This window comes from Anolis carolinensis, chromosome 6, assembly GCF_035594765.1.
Source record: "Anolis carolinensis isolate JA03-04 chromosome 6, rAnoCar3.1.pri, whole genome shotgun sequence".
Lineage (NCBI taxonomy): Eukaryota > Metazoa > Chordata > Lepidosauria > Squamata > Dactyloidae > Anolis > Anolis carolinensis.
In genome coordinates this window covers 48,503,526-48,528,693 of record NC_085846.1, presented here as the reverse complement: position 1 = coordinate 48,528,693, position 25,168 = coordinate 48,503,526, and positions in this window count along the sequence as shown.

Below are 25,168 nucleotides of genomic sequence, written 5' to 3'. Positions count from 1 at the left end.
AACACCTTGGCAGAACATTGGATAACTGAATATGTTGGATAATAAGAAGGGATTCAGGAAAAGCCGATTAAACATCTCATTCCCTTACGACCCTGTCTGCTGCCAAATGTCCATCCATGTCTATGCCAGGCATCCTCAGAGATTATGAGATCTGTTTGAAAACAGACAAGTGGGATGTTTATTTTTATCTCACCAATGATATCCAGGATAGGACAACTCTAATCTGTCTCAGGCGACTGTGAATGTTCTACTTGGCCACCTTGATTGCCATTGAATGCCCTTCCACCTTCAAGGCCTGGCTGCTTCCTGCTTCAGAGAGGAATCCTTTGTTGGGAGATGTTAGCTGGCCCTCAGTACATCATGTCTGGAATTCCCTGATTGCTCAGTGCTGTTCTTTAGTTAACTGTCCTGATTTCACAGATTTTTTTAATACTGGGAGCCACATTTTGTTCATTCCAGGCAGGCAGGAACCATCCAGGCTTTGAAGCTACAAGGCTATTCAGTGCCAATTCCAACATTCACACTTGCCTAAAGCAGACAACAGTTCTTTCTTCCACTCTGGTCATTCTACAGATATATAAACCCCACTTCCTTTCATTACAACACATTTCACAACCTCTGAGGATGCCTGCCATACATGTAGGCAAAACATCGGGAGAGAATACATTTGGAACAAGACCAGGCAGACCACAGAACTCAGAGCAACTCAATACAAAGAGAAACAAAAAATAATAAAATAAATATAAAAAACAAATAAAAAAACAAAATAAAATAATACAATTAAAAAACATAAATAAAAATAATATAATCAAATAATAAACTATAATACATACAAATAATAAAATAAAATAATAAAAACACAAATAATAATGAAAGAATAAAAATAAAATAAATACAAATAATACAATAAAAATAATAAAAACACTAAAAAATAATTAAAAACACTAAAAATTAATACAATAAAATACTATAATAACAGAAAATAACTAAAAAATAATACAATAAAATAATAAAATAGAATAAATAAAAAAGATAAGTTACAATAAAATTAATTAAAAAATACAAATAACGTCAAATAAAAATTCCACAACAATTTTTAACCAATACCACCACCACTTTGCCACAGCAACGCATGGCTGGGCACAGCTAGTACATTATATATAATATAATATATAATATATATTTCTTGAGGCTCCACAAGGAACTTTTGCCTCAAAAAGGGCTCCAACTGCTGAAAAGGTTTAAATACAAGTCAAAAACAAATTGATGGCACACAACAAGAACAACAAATAGTGTAGAAATACTAACTGTATTTATGACATAAATGTGTCTGGACCAGTGGCTGGACATAATGAGTGACTATAAGATAAGGGCTGCAAAGTAAAGATGTAATGGTAATTCATGTTTATAATAGCATGGTGTTCGTGGAGACCTCTCTTTCTTTTTCGAACACACACAACCACACAACCATTTCTGACCCGGAAATGAATTAATGATTGGCATTTCAGAATTTTACCAGATTACCTCTGATCAAGCTATCTGTTAACTGCACAATGTAAGGCTAACTAATCCAAGCTATTGCACATATAGCAGCAGCTTCTAAAACCTTTGCCCACAACCTTAATGCTCTGTTTCTTGTGTGGGTATAGAATGAACTTTTAATAATGAACTTTAGTTATTTGATCTATTAGTTTAACCAAAGTCTGCTAACTATAAAGGCTTGTACAATTTCTTCATGAACACTATGTGATTATCCCCACGAATGTCTCTTACATCTTAATTTTGCTCATTAAAAGAGGTGGGTGGGTGAAAAGGAGATGAAATGGGATGCCAATAAATTCATTGGCATCTTATTTCTTGCTTGATTAGAGTCAAATACAAGAACTGCGGTTGGAATTCCTCCAGCTTTTAGTCAGTATACCCAGCAACAGTTGTCTTTTTTAAAAAGAAAAAACATCTCATATATATATGCGTGTGTATGTGTGTGTGTGTGTGTGTATCTCAAAATCTTATTTACTTGGTCATGTGAGGTTTTTTTTGTTTTTTGTTTTTGTAAATCAGCTGACAATTTGGCCGAGCCACGAGATTCATCCAATAAGTTAACTGTGAATCTGCTGACTAGTTGGTTGAATCTGCACGGGGGTTATTTCTCATTTCCAGAAACCATGTTGATGTGTTCATGTAAAATCTGATTATTTTAGTTTGCATGGCGACAGGGTCAGCTAGCATGCATAAAACTTTCAATAGACTTGTTTCTCTCTCAGTCTTACAACTCACCTTACACTCCAATTGAATAGCTCCCCCATCCCATCCTCTCCCTGCCACCTGAGTGAGCGAACAAGCACAGAACTCCCAATGTCACGACATAAATGGAATGAGGAAGCATCCCAAATAAACATGCACACATACATGGAATGCATGGCAGGTAATGTATGGATCTCTGGGGCAGGTGAAGGGATTAGGATGGAGGAGGCAATGAGGAGAGAACTGCTGCCATAGGAGCAGCCATTTCATCACCTTCCCACTTCCCTTGCAGCATTTGCCATGATGGGTTTAAGAGGGAGTTATACAATTCCTATTAATCCCAGATTCACCAAGATTACAGCTATAGGAACAGCCACCTCTTTGAGAGTGGGGTCACAAAAGGCTTCAGCCAGATAAGGCCAGAAGTCAATAGAGAGTAGGGGTGTGCAATTTGGCTGAACACTGTGCCATTTTCGGTGTCCGGATTTCATTGGCCCCTTGATCTGTTTTTCAGAAGCCTTCAAATTCAAACAGGCAAAACTCCATTTTTTGATTCGGCAGCCGAAAGATCCGTTTTTGCTATGGGAAGATCTGGCTCATTGGCAACAATGGGGAATCTTCCCAGGATCCCCTTTCCATCATTTTTAGGGCATTAGACTTAAAAGACCACAATTTCTGGGATTTTTTTTCTCCTTATATCCTTCAATAAGACCTGGATTTAAGGCATCAGACCTAAGAAATCAACCTTTCTGTAATACTTTCAGATCCTTCAATAACACCTCAATTTAAGGCACCAGACTTAAGAAACCACCTTTTTTGGCATTGTTTCTTTTCAACATCCTTTCAATGAAGCTGAGTTAAGGCATCCTTTTTAAAAACTTATTCAGTGGGAGCCAGATCACCTGAAGGAACATTAGGTAAAGGTTTTCCCTGACGTTAAGTCCAGTCATGTCTGACTCTGGGGGTTGGTGCCCATCTCCATTTCTAAGCCGAAGAGCCGGCATTGTCTGTAGACACTTCCAAGGTCATGTGGCCGGCATGACTGCATGGAGCGCCGTTACCTTCCCGCCAGAGCGGTACCTATTGATCTACTCACATTGACATGTTTTCGAACTGCTAGGTTGGCAGGAGCTGGAGCTAACAGCGGCCGCTCACGCCGCTCCTGGGGTTTGAACCTGGGACCTTTTGGTCTGCAAGTTCAGCAGCTAAGCGCTTTAACGCACTTCGCCACCGGGGCTCCATAAGGAACTTAAGGAACATAAGAAACATTAGCCATTCTTAAAAAACGATATAAATTGCCTCCACATTTTATGGCGGCTTTAGAAATGAAGCTTGCATTAAGTGAAGGGCATCATCGGTGGCAGTTTCTTAAGTGTGTGGAAAGTAAACACTTATTTATTGTTATTTGATTCCAAAAGCAAGGCAAGAGATGCAGAGCTGTGAGTGGCACTGAGAATTTAGATCACCAGCAGACTGCAGCATGATCTGTCTCTCATTAGCTCAACAGGCAGGGCTCACAGGAGAAACCCCTGCCTCTCCATGTGTAGCCAAATGAAACTGAAAGTAGCCATGGTTGGCAGCTGCATGGTCTGTTGTGGACGAAAAAATTGGTGGCTGCACCAATGGCATTACAGCTTGCAAAAAGAACTGAAAGAGCCAAACCAGACGAAGTTCATTTTGAAAAACAGATCTGTGCACAGCCTTGAGCACAAGAGATACCTGCTGAGCTGCCACCACCTTCTCTTCTTGCTAGTCACTCATCTCCAACAGGTTTCATTTACATCCTCACACTTTTGGATAGCACAAGACAATTAACAAAGGCCAATGTTTCTGCCTATAGTGATGTCTGTTTCTTTCTTTCACTCTCTTGGCTAGAGGTGGGGTTGTTTTTGCCCTCCCCACATTGTACAGTTTTGGGCTGGAGTTTGGACTGCAGCCATAACAGCAGAGGATAGCACCAAGTATAGTGGTGGTGGTGGAATTGCCCCAGGGGAAGGTGGTCTGATCCTGGGGTTCCAGCAGCAACTTTCTGCCCTGCCTCTCTGTGCCTTCAAGCCCCCCTCCCCAACACATACACACACACACACACACACACACACACACACACACACAGAGGCTCACTTTGCTCACAAGAGCAGTATGTCCATGATGGGCATAATTCTGAGGCAATCAGGGGCGGCCCTAGGTAATTTCACTTTGTAAGTGAACCTAGTGGCCGCGCCCCCCACCCCAAATTTGCGCCCCCCCCCACCCCAAGGCCCCGCACATACTGGCTTCAGCGGCGGCGGCGGCTTTGGCGGCGGCGGGAAGGACCATCACCTCCCTCCCAGGCGAAGGCCTTCCGCGTTTGCTGAGGAAGGAGGGGATGATCCCCGCCGCCTCCCTCCTTGGCGAACGCGGAAGGCCTATCTGAGGCCTAGCTTTTCTCACGAGGTCTCGTGAGTCCTTGCAAGAAAAGCTAGGCCTCAGATAGGCCTTCTGCGTTCGCCAAGGAGGGAGGCTGCGGCCGGGACCATCGCCTCCCTCCTCAGAGAAGGCCTCAACTTTTGCCAAGGAGGGAGGCAATGGTCCCGTCGCCGCCTCCACCCTCGGCAAATAGGGAAGGCCTATCTGAGGCCTAGCTTTTCTCGTGAGGTCTCGTGAGTCCTCGCGAGACCTCGTGAGAATAGCTAAGCCCCAGATAGGCCTTCCACATTCGCCGAGGAGGGAGTCGGCAGAGGTGATCATTGCCTCCCTCCTCGGCAAAGGCCTCATGTGAGGCCTAGCTCTTCGCCAAGGAGGAAGGCGATGGTCCCCGCCACCACCACCACCTTCCTCCTCAGTAAATTTACACGGGGCGCTGTCGAGGCCACGACAGCGCCCTCCCTTGACGTGCGCCCAATGCAGCCGCTTCAACGGCCTCCACGTTGGACCGGGCCTGGAGGCAATCCTCCAGCCTACCCATCTACACACATATCATTTAAAGTAAACAGAATCTTCATTTAGCAAATAAAACAGTTTACACATAACTTTATTCATATGTGCAGAGATACAAAGTTAACTTGGGAGAAAAGGAGAGAAAAAACTTTTCAGGGATATTGGCAAAACATTAAGAATTTCGATGAATGATTCAACAATGTAAATGTTGAGCATTTAAAGAAAAGTCAATAGCGTAAAACAAAGCAAAAAAGAGTAATGCAACTGCTATAAGCACCTTGATTTTTTTTGTCATCTTACAGAAGTAGGTTTTGATTAAAAGACTTGAAAGTTACTTTTGATGTCTTGTTAATGGAATTGCAGTTTCTGTTCATCAAGCGAAATTATCTATCATAATGAAAAAGGAAGCACAAAACTGAAGTATCTGGGATCATGGCTGCAATCCAGCTCACAGTTGCTTGTGCTTAAGCCCCATTGATTTCAATAGGATTGAAGTGTGATCTCCGTAGATTGGATTGCAGCCAGAATATTTTCAGCATCAAGTACAGATAAAGTGAAAAGGTAACAAACCTTGATGGCAATGCTCCCACATGTTTTATCAGGATCAAAATTCAATTCAAAATATATTTTCTTAACCAGAAAATCTGCTCTAAATATTGTCTCACAATGTGACATGATTGTCCATCTAGCTCACAATTGGATTTCTGATGTGACTCAGTCAAAACCACTGTATTTGATAAGCCAAATACCCACCTACTCATCTATTCTGCTTCTGTCACTGATCAGCCAGGTGTCTTAGGGAAACTCATAAACACAGCCCGATGCAAGTACTAATTCCATTTTGCTTTTCTTTTTTTTTAGTGGATATTAAATTGACTTCAAATTATGTCAATCCTATGAATGAGATAGCTTTAAAGACCTCATCACATGGAGCGTTTTCCCCATTAGAGGACACATTTTGGTCCATTTCAAGGATGAAGTGGCACGGACTCTGTTAGATGATGTTTGCCTGCTTTCGGCCATCATCAATTGCCTTTCATCCTTGAAATGGAGCTGAAGCATGATGAAAGAAGGGAGTTCAGAAAATAGGGTATAATGGAGGGAAGGAAGGCATAGGAAAGACTTATCATGGCAAAGGGATTTATAATTACACTGGTATGATGAAGTGAAGCAAAACCTTGCAAGAGGCGATAGTGGCGAAGGAGTTCATAATTACACTGGTATAATGGAGGGAAAGAAGGCATGGGAAAGACTTATCATGGCAAAAGGGGTTTAAAGTCGCGTGCCCCCACCCCTCAATGGGATGAGGTCTATAGTAATCTTGGCTTTCGAATATTGACGTTTTCTCTGATAAAAGCAAAAGGTAATACAGAGAGGGTGGAGAAAAGGATTGTGATGATTCCGAATGCAGGCAACAATGGGTGAAAACCTGAAAAGAGAAACGTGTACGATGGGAAGAAAAAACTTGAAACGGGACAATTGGGGATCTAACAGTACAATTCCCCTTGATAGACAGACAGTCCCCAACACTCCTCAAGTTCCATGTGATGAGGTCCTTAGTCATCAACACATTCACTCAAATCATACAGCCTCAGGTTCGGGCTGGCACCTCTGGGACATTACTTCCTTATTTGAATAAAAGCAATGTGTGCTCCAGTTTTCCTACTGCCTTCCACCTTGCCAAGATTATTGTCATTTCTAGTGATTCATGCCTTCTCATAATATGTCCGAAGTATGGCAGTCTCAGTCAGAGCCGGCCCTAGGTATTTTTCAAGTGTAGGCGAACAGAATTTTGGCTCCCCCCCCCCAAACCAATCACTGAAAAATAAAAGCGTTAGATAAGCGAAAATGTTGGATAATAAGGAGGGATTAAGGAAAAGCCTATTAAACATCAAATTACATTAAGATTTTACAAATTAAGCACCAAAACATCATGTTTTCCAACAAATCAACAGAAAAAGCAGTCTCGACTGCGCCCCCATATGTTTTGCGCTCAAAGCGACCGCTTAATTCGCCTCATTGTTGGACCAGTTCTGGTCTCAGTTAACTCATTTAGTTTCAAGGGAGAGTTCAGTTTAATTTACTCTAGGACTCATTTAATTGCCTTTTTAGCAATCTACAATATCTGTAGAGTATCTCCAGCACAATTCAAATAACTTTTTTTCACTCTCCAGCTTTTACAACCATCCATAGAAACAGGAAAAATGGTGGCATGGACAATCTGAACCTTAGTATTCAATATTTTAATTTTAGAATGTTGTCTATTTTCTTCATAGCTGCCCTTCCAAATCCTGGTCTTCTTTAGATTTCTTGACAGAAGCTTCCATACTGATTAATGCTATCAAGGTATGGGATTTTTCAAGTATGGAAACCATTTTTCAAGTATGGAAATTGTATCTGGTCATTATGTTTATTTTCTTAATGTTCAACTGTATGACTATATTTGAACTTTCTTCCTTGACTTTCTTCAAGTCTTTGCTATTTTCTCCTAGTAGTATGATGTCAACTGCATATCTTTAGTTGATATTCCTTCCTCCAATTTTCATGCCCCCTTTTCCAAGTCCAATTCTGATTTATGTATGATATATCCAGTGTACAAGGTAAACAGATAGGTTGATAAAATGTAACTCTAACTGACTCCCTTGCCAATTGAAAACCTTTCTGTTTCTCCATATTCTGTTTTGGTTAGCCTCTTGTCCTGAATACAGGTTACCTAACAGGACAATAAAATGCGACACACTCATTTCTGTAACAATGATGCAAGGCTTTTATGATCAAAGGCTTTGCTATACGCTGTAAAGCACAGGCTAATTTTCTTCTGAAGTTGTCTGCTGTACTTTGTTATCCAACATATATTTGCCGTAAGATGCATAGTGCCTCTTCCTTTCCTGAACACCAGATTTGGTATCTGGCATTTCTCACTGCCCTGATGATCATGTTTCCCTGCTGATTGTATACTATCCTCCCTCTTGGCTTATTTTTCCAGCTCTTCTGGAAGAGCTTCTTCCTTTGTCTGCATTACTGAAGAGAAACACTTGCATCTGGGGTTCATATTCTATTTCTGGCACCTTTTTCTTTGCTTCTCAACTGCCCATAAATCCTTGAAGAGTTTCATCTGTCTTCCATTGAGGTTTCTTTTTCTCTTTGGCTGCTGATAATGTCTTGTTGCATTTCTCTTTGACTTCAGCCGAGAGTTCTTTTGGCTTCCAGTCAACTAGGATTAATAATGCAAATCTATGTTTTACATATTTTAAAATTCTATGAGGATTTTATTCTAGTTGTATTTTGTTCTGGATGATTTAGTATTCTTCTTTATCTTAACTATATATTTTTTTTTATTTCGACTTTTCATGGGCTGTGCCACAATATGCTCCTGGTCTTGTTTTTGCAGGAAGAATGTACTTCTTTATCTTTCCTTTTCAGTTATGTAAGCTGATTCATATATTAGGTTACTATTTGTTGACTTTACAGTAAATACAGTAAATAGGTGTATTGTCAAATTGCACCCAGCTTTATCTGTTTTTAAGCTATCTTGTTTTTATGCTTACAATCCTAAAACAAAACTATATAGTGCATCTATGGTTCCCTGTAGATCTCATTCAAGTGTCATCTCTGCCTACCCCAACCTCAATAGAAAGTATTGGGATAACTCACTTCCAGAGTTGTGGCACGATTTGCAATACACTCGTGCAATACAAGAAGTCATAAACCTATGCCTCCCCATCACTGTTTTGAAAATATGATCAATTTATTCATCCACTTCAGGTTTTGCTGACTATCAGTAATATTTTTAGTAATTCAACAGAGTGTATGCTATTTATTTCAGTTATTTTTGAATAATGGGAGAGTTTTATTTTAAAAACTCCTGTTATCATAGTGACAATGTTCTTCGGGGTGTTGGGCATATCACAGTAATGATACTGTTTAAAAATAAGTTTCACCATTCAAGGTGAAACAGCAATAACACTGCAATAGTATACACATTTTGTATGAAAATCAGAAGTTAAAGGAAGGACATTATGGCCTTTGGTCCATTTGGTAGTTTTATTTCTTATCTCTCTTACTTTTTATCCTTAAGGACAGTCCGATGCTTCAGTTTTAATTGATGTGAATCACTTTACAAAATAATTAAAGAAAAGTAGATTTATTTATTTATTCCATAGGTGGACCTCATGTGTCCATGCTCTCTGTTGTAAGAAAATCTGAGAGATGGGACTGGATCTCAACAGCAAAGTACTTAAATTGGCAAGGAAGAAGCTGAATAACCACCAGTTCCACGTCAATACCCCCAATGCAGGGTCTTGTAGAGAAAGCAAAGCCTTAGTAGCTTTTGCAAAGTCAAACATGGTCTAATGAAGGAGAGAAAGAGAAAATGGTGGCAATTTAGGAAGAGAGCAGGTGTAAAACAAACAAATGTAAATTTATTATAAATATATGCTATAACAAAATCCCTATAAAATAACATGGAAACTGACATGCAAACTAGGAAGCAGTTATCTGACTGATCAAGAAAAAGAAAGAAACTAAGGGGAAAATTTAAATTCCACTGGAATTGTTAATTTGAACCAGGATAAAATCTGGGAAATAAGATTGCAGATGTGATGTTGTATTTGTATTCAAATAATATTCTAAAATGCGCATGAGAGTTGTGTGTGCTGTGTGTATGTTACTTTGATTCAGAACCTGATAATGACATCATTCCTCTATATGTTGAACCCTCAGAAGAGCTTGATGAAAAGGGGCATTTGTTGTGCAATAGGAAAAGCAAGTTTGCATTATGCAAGTGAGAGTAACCTTGAACGCCACCCACTTAATTATGCCCCCTTTCTCTTGCAGCTGTGTATAGTAACTGACCCGTCTGGATATGCTACAACACAAGCAATTACTAGTCTTTTATATTTTAATGTAATTACTACTTTGAAGCCAAATGGTGAAATACTTGGGACATTTTAGAGAGCAATTTCAAGGTCATTATTTTTGTTCAGCTCATTTCCTAGGAAACCTATTTGCAGGCTAGCCTTAAGCATCCCGGATACTGTCTATTAAAGTATGGAGAATTAATTTTATTCCTTCCCACATCACAAATTTCTATGTTTTTTTAAAAAACCAGTCTAAATATTCTACCCATGTTTTTAATCAATTCTTTAAAAAATTGTTTAAAACTATGCTTAGGAAGGTATCAAAATAAGCTAAGAGGAACAAGCACATTTATCCCCACATGCCGCCATCTGTTTGAAACTGCTGATATAATTCCAGTTTAAATTGCATTAAATCCTGCCTTCTGGACCTCTGTTTACTTTCATAGAAAATGCTTAAAAGGAATAAAGAGAGAAAATAGCACTAACTTGTGGGTGATCACTTAATAGGAAACCATAACTTTGGTCAGTTTGATTATGAATTCAGATTTCAGCTTCCTGGACAAGTTGCTCATGGGACCAAAGTCTTTGTACCATTTACTTGCCAGCAGTGTCAATAGTGCCCAGCAGATTTGTTTATATGCCGAAGGGCTGAAGGGCAGAATTGCCTGTTTGATTTCTAAATTTTGAAAATTAATTTTAGTTTACACGCTAGGTTTAAATGGTTAAAACGTCCTTGAAAAGAACTGATCATATTATTCTTGTAAGGTATTTTTGCCATTTCATGGCAAAAGGTATTCTTGGATATTCAGGAAGCTTACCCAAGTCACTCCCTGTGGTCAATTTTGCTTCATTTCTTTAATATGTGGCAATTTTTCTTTACAAGAGCCAGAATTTGCCTACTATCTGTATTATACATTAACAGTATATTTATTTTATTTATTTTATTTGCAACATTTCTACCCCGCGCTTCTCACCCGAGGGGACTCAGGGCGACTTACAACAACCGGAAAAATTCAATGCAAAACAGATCAATAAAACAGCAACACATTTAAAACCATTAACAACTATTAATAAAATACAACACATAAAATACATAAAATACATTAGTCAGCTGAAACCTATAGTTACTTAAAACCACTTTTCCACGGAACCATTGCACATAAACCTAAATTCAGACCATGTCAATATATTGCTTATTCATTAAATGCTTGCGCACAAAGCCATGTCTTAACGTTCTTCCTGAAGCCCAGGAGAGTTGGGGCCTGCCGGATGTTACTGGGGAGGGAGTTCCACAGCCGGGGAGCCACCACGAGAAGGCCCTGTCTCTCGTTCCCACCAGCCGTGCCTGTGAAGCAGGTGGGACCGAGAGCAGGGCCTCTCCAGACGATCTTAGTGTTCTTGATGGTTCATAGGAGGAGATACGTTCGCACAGGTAAGTTGGACCAGAACCGTTTAGGGCTTTGTAGGTCAAAACCAGCACTTTGAATTGGGCTCGGTAGCATATCGGTAGCCAGTGGAGCTGGCTTAGCAAGGGGGTGGTACGCTCCCTGTATGCCGCCCCAGTTATTAATCTGGCTGCCGCCCTTTGTACTAGTTGGAGCTTCCAGGCCGTCTTCAAAGGCAACCCCACGTAGAGCGCGATGCAGTAATCCAAACAGGATGTAACCAGAGCGTGGATCAACGTAGCCAAGTCAGACCTCCCAAGGAACGGGCACAGCTGGCGCAGAAGTCTTAGTTGTGGAAATGCTCCCCTGGCCACTGCCGAGACCTGGGGCTCCAGGCTCAGCGATGAGTCCAGGAGAACACCCAGACTGCGAACCTGTGTCTTCAGGGGGTGTGTGACCCTGTCCAACACAGGCTATAACCCTATTCCCTGTTCAGCCTTACGACTGACCAAGAGGACCTCTGTCTTGTCTGGATTCAATTTCAATTTGTTCGCCCTCATCCAGTCCGACACAGCGGCCAGACACCGGTTCAGGACCTGAACAGCCTCCTTAGTGACAGGTGGGAAGGAGTGACAGAGCTGGACATCATTTGCGTACACCTCACCCCGAAACATACATTATCCACACAGGAAATTGATTCCTGTATAAGAGCTATATAAAATTATTGCTGTTCAATATCTATAAATAAGGCTAGTACATAACCACATTATATCTCCATTGGTACTTCACCATCTCAGTACCAATCTTGAACTTGCTAAATAGTAGAAATCGACATGCACTAATGGGAGGGAACTGCTTTGTAGGATTCATTACCCATTTAGGGGCAATTCTAAAAAACATACAGGTTGAACATCTCTTATCTGGAATTTTGAAATCTAAAATACTTCAACAGTGGCTGAGATGCATACATACATAAGTGGCTGAGATAGTAACACCTTTATTTTGGTGGTTTTAATATGCATAATTTCATGCACAAAATGTTTAAAAATACTTTGTATAATATTACCTTCAGGTTATGTGTATAAAATATATATGAAAAATAACATGAAATTCTTTAGTCTTGGGTCCCATCTGCAAGATATCTCATTATGCACGCATATACAAATACAGGTATTCCAAAACTGGTCAGCCAAATGTTTTTGGAATCATAGTGTTGCACCCCAAAGCTGCAAGAGTACTCTGAAAACCACACTAGAGCCAGAATCATAAGCAAAGCAGTTTATTGAAGGATATATATATATATATATATATATATATATATATATATATATCTGCAAGCAAATAGCATAAAAAGTCAGTAGAGTGAATAGTCCATAATATAAAGTCCTCAACTGTTCAATAGTTAGTCCAACAAAATCTTTCAAAGTTGTAATCCACAAAACAGAACTCGATAGTTCCACCAAGAAGTCAAAGTCAGTAAACAGCCAGAAGTTGCAGGGGTCAGGAACAAGGCACGGTAAATCCACCAACTGTAATCCACATGGAAAGCATCCACTAAGGAGTAGTGGAAATGAGGTTAACAAGGCAAGGTATACTCAAGAGTCACAAGGCACAAACTCCACCTGGAGTTCCTGGAACCGGCACAGAAACGAAGCAAGGAGCAAGAGACTGGAACAGAGATTCTTCTCCCAAGGATGGCAATGTTGACACCACAATGAGAACAGGTAACAAGGCACCTTTAAGGAGTTCTCAAGGCTACAAGGCAGTGAGAGTCAGGACACTTACAATTTCACATGGGAAAGTTACTCATAAGTGTGCTTGAGAGCCGAGCGCTGGCTTTGTCTCACACCCTCCCTTTGACTCCTATCCTCTGCAAAAGATTGTCTCCGATCAAAAGTCACATCCTCCTCTGCAACAACACCATCTGGCGAACACAACCTTGACTGAACATCAGAATGTTCCCCAATTAACAGTTCTTCTGGAAGCATAACTTCGAGCACCTGCAAAGCCATTGGGCTTTGATTTAAGTCCTGGAGAGGTCCAAAATCAGAATCAGAATCTGAGTCAAACTCTGTCTCCTGTGGATGGCCAGATCCTGACGGCTGAGTTACAACACATAGGGTACTTCTACACTGGCCACAAAGTGACTGAAATTGGTGTTTTAAACACTGATTTCAATCATCTTAGGTGTCCAGATGGAAGTCCAAAACCCTGTCTTTTTTGCAAGAGGTGGCCAAATGTCCTTCCATACTGATTGGGGGGGGGGGGGTAATCACCATTGGTCCATCCCTGGTTTTGCCCTCAAACTTGCCTGGCTGACCTCCAGACAGAGGCACTAGGTTTGGAGGGAGGGCGGTTTCCTCCTCTTCCTCCTCCTTAGCCCTGGGTATAGCCTTCTCCATCAAATCAAGCACTTGGTTGAAATTCATGCCTCAGTTCCATTATGTCCGCTGTTACCTCCCTCAGGGTTTCCCTTGAGTGTTAACATAGCAACCCACAACAGACTCCACAGGTATCTCAGGAGGGGTAAAAAAAAAAAAAAAACACCCAGCGGGGAAAGGGGGCACAGAGAGGAGTGGGTTGATTTCTGCTGAATCTGCAGTGCTCAGAACAGTCATTGTATTTCTTTTTCCTGGAATAGCTGTCAACCAGCCATACAAAGGGACATATCAAGAGATGTGATTTCAGCTACTGCAAGAACCTCAGGTTCTGGGGCATGGAGCATCTAGGTTCCCAGAAGGTTGAAGGAGACACAGACGGGTGTCAAAATAATTAACAACAAATAATTAAGATGAGCTTCCAAACTCAATGCTTGTAAAATATACAAACCCTGTTTGACTAGAAACAATAACATATGAGAAGTTTTTATTTCTTTGATAAAATATCTGAGACATTCTACCCCTCTTCAAATTTATCATATCCTTTGTAATATTTAGAAAAAATATTTCTCTCAAAAGGCAGGGTACTTTCAAGATGCTTTTGTGTGTGCACTTCGGGTACTTCAAGTCTCACAGTCCATTCTTGCAGGAGTTCATCATACAATACAAAACTGTTTTTACCTGTCACCCCGTAGGACCCCATCTGTAAACTGTTCCAGAAGTATTGGAAACAGAGGATTCTAGAGGTGGGGAGAAATAATCTTCAGAGCTCCTGATGCACATGGAAATAGTCAAAGGTGCTTAACTACAAGTGGTGTGAGAACGGTCAAATTCACCTGTTTTAGTGATATTCAGAGTAGGCCTTCCTGTGGGAAGTCTCAAAATGAGCCTCAATGCTCTTTTTCTCACCATGAAGTTTTATGAAACTTTAATGGTAATTTTTAAATTAATTTATTCATCAGGAATTGCCCAATTTCGCTGTAGCTATGCTTTCCCCCTTTTTTAGACATAGATTTTGGACTTCTGCAATTGTGAAGTTTCCCTTTTTAAAGGAGGAGGAGGAGGAGGATTCTAGTAGAAATTGTCAAAAAACATCGCATGTGATGGGGCTGAAAATATTATCTGTTTTCCTTAAATATGGAATGGAATTCAAGGCTACATTAATAAGACAATTCCCCCCTCCCCTCTTCATGGGATTAGCTTGTAAATCTAGAATCTAGTTGAAATCCCTGCATTGCAGCAATACCCAATCAAAGCACTTCTGACAGATGGCCATCCATCTTCTGCTTAAAAACCTTCAGAGAAGGAGGCTTCACCACACTCCAGGGCAGGATATCTCACTGATAACCAGTTTTTATTATCAGGAATTTCTTCATAATGCTGAAGTAGAATCTCTTTTCCACAACTTGAATCCATTGCTCTGTGCCCTAGTCTCTAGAGCAGCACTGTGGTCAGCGTAGACTAATATACAGTAATGCAGTCAGAGCCGCCTCTAGGTATTTTTCAAGTGTAGGCGAACAGAATTTTGGCGCCCCCCCCCCAACCAATCACTGAAAAATAAAAGCATTGGATAAGTGAAATGTTGGATAATAAGGAGGGATTAAGGAAAAGCCTATTAAACATCAAATTACATTAAGATTTTACAAATTAAGCACCAAAACATCATGTTTTACAACAAATCAACAGAAAAAGCAGTCTCAAATGCGCCCCCATATGTTTTGCGCCCCATTGTTGGACCGGCTCTGAATGCAGTTTAACTTCATTGGATTGTATTATATGACACTGTAGACCTAGGCACCATACTTCTGTTGATGTAGCCAAGAATCACATTGGCTTTTTAGCTGCCATATCACAATATTGACTCATGTTCAGCATGTGGTCTGCTAAGACTCTTAGACCCCTAGAGGTCCTACCAAGATCGCTAATTTCAGATCTTCACATTGTTTAAAGATATTCCCTGAAAGGTTAAAAAAAATCCTACAAATATAACTATAGCAACACTGATGCATATTTCAGTTCATGACTGTCGTAGTCATCCGTTAGATAATGCCCTTCTTGGTACATGGCACTCCCATACATATTATCAGAAATTATATTTGCAGATTATTTTGTGATTGTACGTTATCTCTATGTTTAGATACATAAAATATAGACTTCTGCCACTGTTTTTTCATTCACATTTAGGGAAAATTTCAAAGACATATCTTGGGTTTTTTTTTTAAGAGCTGTCATTGTTAGTCTGAGTAACCATATCAGTTACTTCCTATTTCCTGCCTGGAAATATTTTTCATATTTAAACATAAAGAGGGATTCGTTTTATGTGTCAATGCAAAATGTTATATTTTAAATTTATGTTGCTTGATCATAAACATAAACTATTTATTGCATTTTAACAACCAACATTTATTGTAGCAGTATACTTTGCATAGGAATATAGTATACACTGGGAATACAAATTTAACTAAGAGGAAACAGCCTCAGCAAGCAATAGAAATAGCAAGGGAATGAAGCATGTACTGTATTGAGAAAACAATAGATAAGGTTTACTGCTTATGTGGTCAATTCAAGCAAATGTTTAATTTGTCTGTAAATATTAATCATAAATATTGGGTGCATCTAGACTGACTGAGAAAACCATGAAGTCCAAGCTTTGGCGGTGTGGCTTGGAGTGAAAGTTCTTATCATATCTTGTTGTGAAGGAAAAGCAATTCACAGAGAAAAAGCTGGTTTGGGGGCTCCAAAACTGGCAATCTGCGTCTTTTAGATATGAGCTTAGGCAATCCCTTGTTGTCCGAGTATGATGGCCTTTTAAGTGCAATGTCTTGGCGGTGGATACGTAGGTGATGGTAAAGCCCTATTCCTGGCCAGAATATTCTTCTAAAGTTTCCAGGTAGAAGGTGGTCCCGGTCAGAGTTGGCTTGATGTGCCTTCCTCTTGGCACATTTCTCCCTTTCACCCTCCATTTGTGCCTCTTTGAATTCCACAGCACTGCTGGTCACAGCTGACCTTCAGTTAGAGTGCTCAAGGGTCTGAGCTTCCCAGTTCTCGGTGTCTATGCCACAGGTTTTTAAGGTTAGCTTTAAGCCCATCTTTAAATCTCTTTTCCTGTCCACCAACATTCTGTTTTCCATTTTAGATATAAAATATGTTAGAGAGTAATTCATATGATCTGCAAGCACTGAACAGAGTAGTAGTCACAGAAAAGACAGAGGCTCCATTCGCCCCCTTTGCCTCCCTGTGGAAAATGGCTTAGATTAGTGGTGTGCATTTGGATAGAATCGCTGTCCGGTTTGTTTAGTTTCATTCGTTTTATATCAGTTTTGTATTTGTCCCCGTTTCCGAAAACAGGTTGCCTATGCAAATAGAATTTTCGTCTCGCTTATGAAAAATTTTTGAAAGTTTTCGTAACATTGGTGGCAATGGGAGGGCTTCCGGGGCTCACCCCCCCCCCCCCCCAGTTCGGTTTTTGATCTAGAGGGATGAAAATCACCACAAACAGAGGACATTTCAACCCCTTTTAGTCCAACAACTTTTAACACGTTTGGGTTTTCCCCAGAGTATTATTGTTATTAATAATATTAATATTATTAACACCCATTGGCACACATCAGCTGTCATGAGGAAGCAGACCTCTCTCAGATTCAGCTTAGGTCCCAGAGAAACTATTGTTATTAATATTATTATTAACACCCATTGGTACACATCAGCTGCCATGAGGAAGCAGACCTCTCTCAGACTCAGCTTAGGGTCCCAGAGTAACTATTGTTATTAATATTAATATTCATATTATTAACACCCATTGGCACACATCAGCTGTCATGGGGAAGCAGACCTCTCTCAGACTCAACTTAGGTCCCAGAGAAACTATTGTTATTAATATTAATATTATTATTCACACCCATTGGTACACATCAGCTGCCATGGGGAAGCAGACCTCTCTCAGACTCAGCTTAGGGTCCTAGAGTAACTATTGTTATTAATATTAATATTCATATTATTAACACCATTGGCACACATCAGCTGTCATGAGGAAGCAGACCTCTCTTAGACTCAGCTTAGGGTCCTAGAGTAACTATTGTTATTAATATTGATATTATTAACACCATTGGCACACATCAGCTGTCATGAGGAAGCAGACCTCTCTCAGACTCAACTTAGGGTCCCAGAGTAACTATTGTTATTAATATTAATATTATTATTAACACCCATTGGCACACATCAGTTCTAATGGGAAAGCAGCCCTCTGTCAGTACCTGCTTATTGTTGCATGGCCCGTGTAAATATTGCAACTTATCCTTAGCTCAATAGGCTGCTTTCTCCAGTGCAATGCCAGATTTAGGACAAATGAGACCCTGTGCTAGTTAAGTTATGAAATCCCTCACTTGGGCAATGAGGGAAGTAGGGTCAGTAGGCCTACAGTGCCTGCTTTGTGGCACACTCCATATATTATAAACTCTATAATGCCTGGAATCGCTCTGAAATAGAATGCAATCGAATTTAGAAATGCACCACATAACCAAAATGAGGCCTTGTGCTTAAGCACACATAAGCACATTGGTAAATTCAGCACTGCCCCAATGACTTTTTTCATTATGACCATCCTTGAATTTCCTTTCATGTGGTTCCTGTGACCAGTCCCCAATGAATTATAGACATATTGGGAATTAGTGGTCCTAGTCAGAGCTTTCCCAATTGCTATTTTCAAGTGTCATCTGGTTTTCCATCAGAGTATGTATGGCATTATAACATCAGAAACAGTATAGCTTGTTTCAAGAAGCACATCTGGGTTTAAAACTAACCAAAGTCTCGAGAGTTTAATGGCCAAAAACATTGGCTTCATACAGACCAAATGTTAGAGGCTTGTATATAATTTAAACTAATATTATACTATTTCTTTATGAATCAAAAGCACACCGTCGTATACATCAACCTGCTTTAATAATGGGCCCGGGCTGTGGCGCAGGTGGGAGAGCAAGCCAGCTGCAACCAGCTGCAATGAATAACTCTGACCAGGAGGTCATGAGTTCGAGGCCTGCTCGGAGCCTATGTTTGTTTGTCTTTGTTCTATGTTAAAAGGCATTGAATGTTTGCCTATATGTGTAATGTGATCCGCCCTGAGTCCCCTTCGGGGTGAGAAGGGCGGAATATAAATGCTGTAAATAAATAAATAAATAAATAAATCTATTGCATTAAAACCTGGAGCTTGGAGTAATAGATCATTCTTAAAATTAACAAAAATTAATATGTAATTTATCATTACTATAAATCTTAAGTATCTGGGGTTCCACTAAAATCCTACTGACTACCTATTTGGTTCCCAATTCCTGGCTGACAAAAATCGTCTCATGCTGTCTTATTGCATTACTCTCCAACAAATTTTATGCAGGAACTCTGTGAAAAACTTTTGGAAAACTTATCCCACCATTAGGGCTACTTTATGATCCAATCAACACTTTTAGGCACTGTAACTTGTATCTCCCCCACTCCACCCTCAGTTTTGATTATTTTTTGTCCTAGGGAAGAAGTTTTTGAGCATCATAAGCTAATAAATGCTTTTTAACAAGGCTTCAGTAGTAGTGGAAGCACACTCAAGTGGCAATCGTGCGCCCTTGTCAGCTTTATAGTGATCAGGTGAACAAATAATTGATTCCAATCAGCAGCACCTGGTTTGATAATTGCTGAAGTGATTATAATTCAATAATAAAAAGCCAATTCAGTAATCTTAAAATCAGATTGCATTAACCTCCCATATATTGCGCAAGAGAGAAAATTGCATTCCTTTTCATGAAACAATTGTAATGGTAGTTTTACCATGCATTTTTCTGTCATATATTGTGTTTCTGTTTGGGGCCTTTCACATTTGCTTCTAGAGTTTCAGAGTACAGTATTTCAACATATAATATTCGATGAAGTGGACTCTGGTCATGGAGATTTATTGTCTCAATGCATTATTCTATAAGTAACCAGGAGTCTTGGTTAATATGCCTGGTAACAATACCATGTGTCAAGCCTTCTTGCCCATAATAGATATGTGGATAAGCAAGCAGGAAGGTAAAGGCAAACATGGGGGAATCAGTGAAATCGATGTTCAGGTGGTATGACAGCACAAGCCATACTTTATAAAGTCTATCTAAATTCATTCTAGATTTAAGAAGAGCAACTACATGGGGTGTTTGATAACACACAATGATGCTGGATAGGCTTGCTTATGATAATTGGTTTATCTTCTTGATTTCAAACTACAGGAAAGGAGATTCCACCTGAACATCAGGAAGAACTTTCTCACTGTGAGAGCTGTTCAGCAGTGGAACTCTCTGCCCCGGACAGTGGTGGAGGCTCCTTCTTTGGAGGCTTTTAAGCAGAGGCTGGATGGCCATCTGTCAGGGGTGCTTTGAATGAGATTTTCCTGCTTCTTGCAGGGGGTTGGACTGGATGGCCCGTGAGGTCTCTTCCAACTCTACGATTCTATGATTCCTTTGCCAAGTGGCTGCTGACCTGTGGCTAGTGGCAGCTGGTGCTTCTAACATCAGTGTCTAGTGGCTCTGCCGTGGAATTTAGTATATCCCTGATCTCATTGAATGGCAGGGATATTCTAGAGCTATTACCTACCCAAAATACCTTAACAGAAGTGAGAAGGGATTGGGTCCAGGGGATTCTATCTTCCTTTGTTACAGAATCTCCATGAAACATTAGACAATCATGCAATCTCTTTTTCATGTTTTTTTTTTTGCATGTATAACATGTATAATGCACTTCACCCCGGTGGCGAAGTGTGTTAAAGCACTGAGCTGCTGAACTTGCAGACCGAAAGGTCTCAGGTTCAAATCCCGGGAGCGGCTTGAGCGCCTGCTGTTAGCTCCAGCTCCTGCCAACCTAGCAGTTCGAAAACATGCAAATGTGAGTAGATCAATAGGTACCTCTCCGGCAGGAAGGTAATGGCGCTCCATGCAGTCATGCTGGCCACATGACCTTGGAGGTGTCTATGGACAACGCCGGCTCTTCGGCTTAGAAATGGAGATGAGCACCAATCCCCAGAGTCAGACATGACTGGACTTAACATCAGGGGAAACCTTTACCTAACCTGATCATACTGACAACTATGATTCTTACATAGAATGCTGAAAAGATCAGTGTAGTACAGAACGATTCTGTTGTTCAATTTTTAAATTATTTCACAGGTGTATGCACACAGAATGAACTATTTTACTCACTTCCGTGCATTCAGTAATTTCAGCAATATGGACAAGGCTCCTTTATTCAGATCTAAAGCAGAACCTCACTTCAAAAAGCTAATGTTTCATTGACTATTATGGAAAAAACTGAAAATATGGCTGTATCTTCTTAATTATTTTGACAGAACTAGGTGAAATATAGCTGTAAGACTCTGTAAGTTCTTGAAGTTGAAATCAAGCTCACAACAACAATTCACTGAAGGCAATTGATTTATTTCCATCTTTCCACAATCACTGAATAACAGCTCTAAAGATTTCCCGCTCAAACACTCTGTAATATAACAGCTTAACTCCCATCCACCCTCTAGTAGCCAAACACTGTGCCCACAGTCTGTTCACTGCAATTCCTAATTCCCTCACCAAACCGATGTCTTTTCTACACTACCCTGTACTGCCTCCCTTCCCCTCACCTCCTTTCTTTATGGCAGAGAATCGAAGCAGCCAGCTCCAGGCTGTTATGGTGATCCTGACATAGCATTGTTAGATATGTGTGAGATATGAGACAAAATGTTGGTAGAGAGGGAAGCTTGCCAAGTTTCATACAGATAAGACTAATACACGCCCAGATCAGTGTATTAGTCTCCTGTTTTTAACATTTTATGCTGTATGCTGATTTTTATGACTGTTTTATTGATGCTGATGTTTTATTGTTTGGGATATTTGTTTTATTGTCTTGTTGCTGCTATTATATTGTTGTGTCGGGCAAGGCCCCATGTGAGCCGCCCCGAGTCCCTTCGGGGAGATGGGGCGGGGTATAAAAATAAAGTTGTTTATTATTATTATTATTATTATTATTATTATTATTATTATTATTATTATCAACACAACGACGTTGTATGGCACAGCAAACAAGATAGATATGCTGGATTTCGTTTCGCAAAACCACAAGTCGAACACTTCCCAAGTGTCTAGGACTGTGTGATGTATTTTCTGATGATGTGTGCAGATCCCAGTAGGGTGGCCTTTTGCAGTTGGCAGATGGTGATTTTGTCAATGTCTATTGTTTCCAAATGCCGGCTGAGATCTTTTGGCACAGCACCCAGTGTGTCCATCACCACCGGGACCACCTGTACTGGTTTCTGCCAGAGTCTTTGAAGTTCAATCTTGAGGTCCTGATAGCGGCTGAGTTTTTCCTGTTGTTTTTCATCTATGCGACTGTCACCTGGGATGGCGACATCAATGATCCAAACCTTGTTCTTTTCCACAACTGTGATGTCTGGTGTGTTGTGTTCCAGAACTTTGTCAGTCTGGATTCGGAAGTCCCACAGTATCTTTGCGTGCTCATTTTCCAATACTTTTGCAGGTTTGTGATCCCACCAGTTCTTTGCTGCTGGGAGGTGGTACTTGAGGCATAAGTTCCAATGAATCATTTGGGCCACATAGTTGTGCCTCTGTTTGTAGTCTGTCTGTGCGATTTTCTTACAGCAGCTGAGGATATGATCAATGGTTTCGTCGGTTTCCTTGCACAGATTATTATTATTATTATTATTATTATTATTATTATTATTATTATTAGAATAGAGGTTTAGATAGGATTACCGTATTACACATATCTGGGTTTTACCTGGATTCTAAGTGGGCTAACGAGTGTTCTTTTTTGCATTATTGGCTCAGAGTACAACCTCTCTAGACCCAGTAAAAGCTGGGGCATAATGTGCAGGTGTCTTGCCATTATTTGTTTCCTGCAATAAAAAATCCACTCAAGAATTTCAGTCCTGATAATAAAGGAACAAGAGCAAGTGGTGTGAGCAGTGAAGTTGAAGAAACAAGTGATGGGTGCACCACATGGGTGCAAGGTGAGGTGAGGAAAGCAATAGGAGGGACAGGAAAGTGAGTGGTGTGAGTAGCAGAGTGCACAGATTAGACTTCATCCGATGAGTTTAGCGCTCCATTTCTTTGTGCTTTGGAAACGGAGCCCCACAGAGGCCATCACATGATGTAAGTGAACTTCCAGTGGGACTCCATGGTACTGTGCGGTTTCCCTTGCTTTCTCCCTGCTCATGGGATGGAGGTCATTTTAGTGAAATCACCTTAACTGGACACACATTTTTCCCTGGTGAACTCATTCTGATGTTAGGAGGCAGTCCATATTTCCAGTCCTTCACGTTATGTTTGGCCCCATGGCCATAGTTGCTTCCCTTGTTTTCACCTGTCCTCCATGCCAATATGTGTAATTTCTGTTAACAGGGAGTGTGTTAATGCTGATATGCAGTTTCTTTGGGGAAAAAATTAATTAAATTAATTAGACCACTCCCTGGTATGAATGATTGCCTCTCAGCAACATCGCTAAGTCCTCCTAAGTCTACAGCGAAACAATGCCACATGCCCCCAAAATCTGGATTTTCTGTAAAACTGTAGGGTAAAAGGAAAGATTTTTTGAACTGTATTACAGCTCAAGAGCCACATTGCAAGTGAATATGCAAGATGGTTGTGTGTTTCAGGACTGTGTATTTCAGCTTTGAGGTGAGTACTTTTTTGTTTTAAAAAAAGCCCAGTCTTTTTTAATGGAGTAATTCCATGCTGATATATTTGAGAATATATTACAGACATTTGGACTGTTTACTCACACATATCTCCTATTCAGTTAAAGTGTGCAAGAGAGGAATGCCATTGATCTTTGTGATGTAAACTCTGTCCAGGAACAAAACAGCAACTACAAAAAGGATGATGTAGAAAGGATTTATGTTGAGGAGACAAAGATAGGATACATCTGCCATATTGAATTGCTTTTATTCTCAACTCTTTTACTTACTTTCAAAAAATTTAAGGGAGTGGCTGTATTTTGCAGTAAAGCAACAAGTTTTAATTGTCATAAGTTTTAATTATCATAAACTTGGAAATATAGTAGATACAAACTTCAGTTAACATTACCAAACAATAATTGGGTGAGAGTTCAGACATCCTAGCATAGGTGAGTTATTTAGCATGTATATTTTGATAAATAGTCAAATAGGTGAAATACTTTTTAAAATAAAATGTAACTGCCATACTTTAAACATATGATAAGACATGGATCACATAATGGATTCTTGGCAAGGTAGCTGGCAATAGGAAAAGAAGAAAACCACTTTATTTATTTATTTATTTATTTATTTATTTATTACGACATTTATATCCCGCCCTTCTCACCCGAGAGGGGACTCAGGGCGGCTTACAATAAACACACATATAAAAAATTATACAATACACTATAAATCAAATTAAAAATTATTAACTTACATCAACATTCATAAAAATATTCTAAAATACAAAAGGGTAGGCTCTATTGGATAGACTCAATTAAGACAGACTCAATTAAGAAAGATGGCTTGAATTTGCAAGACTAAGCAGGACTGGTGATAACAAGATGACTTGGAGGTCTTTCGTTCATAGGGTCCCCATAAATTGAAACTGACTTGATAGCAGCAGCAACAGTTGCCATAAATCAAACTGAGCTTGAAGGTCCATAATAACAAACAAGACACTCCTCTGACAAAAGAATGTCTTTATATAGACATTTTTTAAAAAAATACATAAAGTAGAGGGAGAGAATAATAGATTTCGAAGATGTATAGAAAGAAAAATTAGCACAGATTATATAGCAACATTCATGCAGGGATGTTCCTTGCATATGAATGGGTAGACAACAGTATGTTTTCATGTGTGTGAGAGAAATACAGAATGAAGTTGTTAACAGAAGAGAGGGTGCTTCTAGGAAAATATATAAATAAATGTGATCTTAATAAAGAGTCTCCCAGTGACCCATTGATATTTATTTTCAGCAACTGAACAAAAAGTATATAACGTCAATGCATCGCAAGAAAATATTCTCCTGAGTGCAAACACAGTTGGCAAGAGAATTCGGCAATACAAATGGAAACCCTGTTAACCACTCAGAATTGCCAAATGTTTCAGTGGCCTTTTAAGCTTGGCAACTCTAATGAAATTTCTAATTAGATGGATTAACAGAAATTTCCCAAGAAAAGTGACTCAGTTTTCCTGAGTTTTGTTACTGAATTCAAATAGTGTCTACTTATACAGAAGGGCAGGCAGGCAGAATGGAGGTTCCTTGGTTTTAGAATTATGGAGTTGGAGGTGTACTCATTTGGTTCAAGCGCATGCTACTGCAGCTCGGAGCATTGGTCATGGCACTGCTTGGTCACAGGATAGTCATT